At 37.2% G+C, this 5,160-nt stretch overlaps 1 protein-coding gene across 4 annotated transcripts in view; it reads left to right on the top strand.

The window, feature by feature from the left end:
• Positions 1 to 3,565: 3,565 nt before the first annotated feature.
• Positions 3,566 to 5,160, top strand: part of galnt13 (polypeptide N-acetylgalactosaminyltransferase 13) — a 68,058-nt gene continuing 66,463 nt past the window's right edge. For all 4 annotated transcript variants that reach the window (XR_001606546.1, XM_016252278.1, XM_016252277.1 and 1 more), the window contains exon 1: positions 3,566 to 3,974. The gene's annotated coding sequence lies outside the window, so the exon portion shown is untranslated. The remainder of the gene's footprint in view (positions 3,975 to 5,160) is intronic.

Raw genomic sequence — 5,160 nt, 5'->3', positions numbered from 1 at the left:
GCGATACAGTACGAGACCAAACGCCATTTCAGCACGTCTCCTCAAGATGGTCCTCCTTGAATGGTCCTCAAGAGAGCGTTCCCCCTGCTCCAGCAGGAGGATTTCGAAGGCAGGGTAATCCATAGAAAAACAAAAATAAACACTGGAAAAAACAAACGAGGGGAAAGACGCCACTATACTTTACTTTTGGGTCGCTTATTCTGTCACGGACAAGGTGTGTGGAGGCAGGGAGGATGACGACAAGGATTCAAATAAGGACTTTTAATGTAGACACAACAAGCCAGATCCAGGAATGTGAGACAGACAGACTCACTCACTCACTCACTCACTCACTCACTCACTCACTCACTCACTCGGGGTAACATTCACAATAACCGACAATACTTGAATACAAGAGACAGGAACTTATAGGGCAGATAACAAGGGGCAGACAGGTGAGCACACTGAGGATAATTAACTAATGATTGAATGGGCTAAACCAACAAAAGAGGAAGAAACCACAATAAACAGTCCACAGGGGCGTTACAACTGCGCTTTCAGTCTCACTTCTCTTAAATGTGCCGAGACAGATCCTTATCCCATTCAGAACTGAACTGGCAAGCAATTCCAGCTGCAGTGTTGAACCGATTCCCCATGGAGAGTCACCACGTTATCCTGTCTTCCCATGCATTTGTCTTACATGGATGACCGGCCTTTTTTGGGGGACTTGAATGAATTCATTGCATTGTAACCAGGGTTTGAAATTAACACCCGCCAACCCGCCAAATGCGGGTAAAAATCAGCTGTGGCGGGTAACGCTGTCAAATTACTAGCCAATTTGGCGGGTTACTTTTAGTAAATTACGTTCACTCATTCATTTCTTGGGGAAGTTTTACTATTTACTATTTACTATTGTCATTTTGCATTATTGACACACTATTTTCCTAATTAATGCTGTTCAGTTGCTTTGACACAATCTGTATTGTTAAAAGCGCTATATAAATAAAGGTGACTTGACTTGACTTGACTTGGAAGTTAATGCAGGTCAAATCTGCACAGGTTTAGCGCAAATACTGAACTCGTGAGACAACATGACATTATCGAGTATATTGCAAAATCTGTTATGTTTCTCATATCAAGAGCCACCAGTAAGATTCACACTATTTTAAGGTCCTGGGTCAAAAGAAAATTGTTGTAAAACATAAAAAGAACATTTGTACCATTCATTGATTGTTCAGTGAAGATTTATGAGTCAGCACACAAGACCCATGAGTCAACACTTCTGCCGAATATCCAGGACATCACTGACATGTCACTTTCTCCATCTGCTGGCCAGTCTTCATAAATTAAACAGGTTGATTTTAAAAAAGTGACTTTTTATCACTACATGCAACAGGGGACAGTGCAGTATTTGAGTATTCATCAGGCAAATGCTTCAGGAGTCATACAGTGAAATATCTTTAACTCACTGAAAACTCTTCAAGATTATATTTGAGGAAAAATTAAATAATAGATAGCAAAATAACCACACAATGGATGCAGTAATGAATGTAGTTTCTGTCTTTTGGTCAACCTGTCTTTTAAATTTGGTCTATATTTCATTCTTTTATTTTATTATCTATGATCCAAAAACATTTGACAACTCAAAAGTGTCTAAATACTTTGTAGACAAATTGGACCATAAACTGGCTTGGGAGTAGAAAGCAAAAGCTCAGATTTATATGAAAGAAAGCACTGAGGATGATGCGGGTCAGGTCACCGTGATTTTGCCACGTAAGACATGTTCCTGGATCAACATTACTGTCCAAAAATATAGACTAAACCCAATCCCTACCCCTAAACCTAACCCTACCCATAATTTATTCCTAAAATCAGTGTGAAATGATAGCTGATTAACAAGGGTGTAGAAGCACCTAACCCTGATTGTAAGCCTAAAACGGATATTTCCTGAAAAGTTATCCCTCAATTCTGATTGGTTAATTGGAATGCTGTTCCAGGATCAACAAGGATGCTGATCCAGGAACATGTTATAGTTGGTGAAATCACGGTCACCATGCGGGTCACTGGAAGACACTAGGGCTGATGTGGTTCACGAAAAGACAGTGAGGATGATGATGGTCACAAGAAGACATTGGGACTGGTAAGGATCTTCAGAAAGCACTGAGGCTGGTGGGGGTCACTGGAAAACACTTTGTGTTATATTGTCTCTTTGAATGAAACAAATCAACTGATGTTTGTACTTTGTACTATATATATTTTATTTTTATTTATTTATTTTTTCTCACAAATGATTAAGTGAAAAGGAAAAGGTGACATTGCAGTTTATTATTATCCAAACAATCATATAATTTCTGTCACAATAGTATATTTCCGAACATTCCTTTGCAAATACTGTAACAATCCAGTGAGATGTTTGCATGAGTCCTGCAACAGATGGCATGACCCACACACCATCAAGTCACTGAGTCTATCTGGGATTACATGAAGAGACAGAAGCAACTGAGACAGACTAAATGTTTAGAAGCCATTGGACAATTGGATAAATCTCCATGCAAAACTACTGTACTGTAAAAAAATAAAAATAAAAATGTTTTATGCATTTGTGAAATGCTATAAAGTAAGGATTTTTTTTTTAATAATAATGTCATAGATACATTTGATCAATTAACTTATATTACCTAATTCAAATCAATATTTGGTATGGCCACAGTTTTTTCTTAGGTACATTTGCAGGCAGTTTTAAAGGTACTTTGCAGGTAAATCAATATTTGCTCAGAATTTTATATTTAAACCGTTAATCTCATAACATTATTTATGCAACTGCAGTGCAAATGCAACTGAGCTGCCATAAACATGTGAAGCTTTGGAAATCAATGCTGGTTGGAAATGTTATTTTTTTCTTCTTCCTGTGGTTCCGAACAAACACTATAGAAAATAGAAAATGCTGAACAGTTAAAACAGGTTACGTTTGGTTATTTTTAATATAACAGCGTTTAATTTATCTTGCATACAGCAGGAGTCGCTGCTGGACCTCTACATTTTACTCTGGACAACAAATGCGCACCATATATGGCGAATTATGTCTTGCCAGTTATGTATAAAATTAAATATAATTACTGTCATAATTAGTAGGCTACGAAATAAACTATATTTGATCAAAATATGCTGTTAAAACATTTTAGCATGTCCTCAAATAAAAAGGATATAAAAACAGGTGATGCAATCAATTAATATATATCATACGAATTAGTTTTGTAAATAATAAATGGTTATGGATTTTATGGATTAAGTAATGCAGGTTCTAATTGAATACAAAAAGAGCACCCATATATATTTTTGTAACATTTAATCATTGAAGGAAACCATGGATTTTGTAGTAGAACAATATAACGTTATCCAGAATCTGAATGACTTATTATTATTATTATTCTTAATGATTGGTAATAATAACGCCATGCATCAGAAGTACAATGATTGTCTTTTTCCTCAGCTAAAGAGCTGTCATAAGAAATAGCCTACATGTACCAGATGTCCACAGCGCACTTGCGCATTGGTGTCTTCAGATGGACACGCCTCTTGTCTCCAGTCATCCTAAATCCCAAATAGCCCAAACTGAACAAGACAGACATCACATGAAACCATTTGTGAGAGGAGACAAATGTTTATTCAGATGCAGTCATAACCCGAGACCTGGCACACACAGCTCCAGCTTTCGCGTCTGATTCCAGGGATGACATCTGGCCAGTGATGCAGAGGGCAGAATGCATGCGGCATCATTGGTCACAGAGACACAGCTGAAAGGGACAGCTCGAGATTTTTTGGGCTAAAGAAATCCGGACTGTTATTTTTATTCAACTATGTCGTTGTTCGGTGTTCACACTCGTAACAAGAGAGATACGCATGAAATCGCATTGGAATTATAAATAAGAGGAAACAGACGCAACACGTTGTTGGCTGGTCATCGGGGGCTCAAGGTGTCATTAAGTCTTCATTCAGTAAGTACAGAAGTGTCATTGCCTTAAATGTGAATCACTTCCTTAAGTAATAAGCGCACATCCCTGTTGAAAAAAACCAGCATATGTTGGTTAGGTATGTTTTGACAAAGGACCAGCATACACCAGCATAAACCAGCAAAGGACCAGCAAAAGGACCAGCAAAAGGACCAGCAAAGGACCAGCATAAACCAGCAAAGGACCAGCACAAACCAGCAAAGGACCAGCATAAACCAGCATCCCAGTGTCAAAACATACCTAACCAGCATATGCTGTTTTTTTCAACAGGAATGTCAGCATCTGTCCTGCACAATCCAAAACCAAAGACATCCAAGCTCCAAAAAAAAACAAAAAAATAAAAAAACACCTAATGCAGGTTATTTATATATTTATTTAGCCTATTTATTTATTTATTATGGGTTAACATTTAAACTTGCGCTTCTGGGGCTTGTAAAATTTACAAATCCACATTTACCTGTACATATCACCATGGCATAATTGACATTTTAACAGTTTTGTATTTAGACCAGCACAAACCAGCAAAGAACCAGCAAAGGACCAGCATGAACCAGCATCCCAGCGTCAAAACATACCTAATCAGCATATGCTGTTTTTTTCAACAGGGATGTCAGCATCTGTCCTGCACGATCCAAAACCAAAGACATCCAAGAAAAAAACAAAAAATAAAAAAAAACACCTAATGCAGGTTATTTATATATTTATTTAGCCTATTTATTTATTTATTATGTGTTAACATTTAAACTTGCGCTTCTGGGGCTTGTACAATTTACAAATCCACATTTACCTGTACATATCACCGTGGCATAATTGACATTTTAACAGTTTTGTATTTAAATGACTGAGAAGTGATGAGTGTTGATGTTTAGCTCGTGACAAAGTACAGTGGTATCGCTATGCTAGAAATAGGGGTTAATTCAGAATAATTGGGTCTCAGTCATCTCAGTGTCAAAAAAAGTGTCCCAATTTGCCTGGATTTATTAAGCTGACAAAATATGCCGTTCTTAGTTAAATGAAAATCAAAACCTTTTTGAACATTGTGAAAATTCATGCTTAACAATGCAACCAGCAACAATCATTTTATGTTGCTTTGTTAAGCATGGATTTTTTTTTGGAGTGTAACATAAAACCATGTCTGCATTTGTGATCGGAGAAATGACAAACAACAAGC

Source organism: Sinocyclocheilus grahami, unplaced genomic scaffold (genome assembly GCF_001515645.1).
Source record: "Sinocyclocheilus grahami isolate Dianchi unplaced genomic scaffold, SAMN03320097.WGS_v1.1 scaffold1098.1, whole genome shotgun sequence".
Lineage (NCBI taxonomy): Eukaryota > Metazoa > Chordata > Actinopteri > Cypriniformes > Cyprinidae > Sinocyclocheilus > Sinocyclocheilus grahami.
Note: the sequence above shows the minus strand (reverse complement) of the source record. Positions and strands in the feature narration are given on the sequence as shown.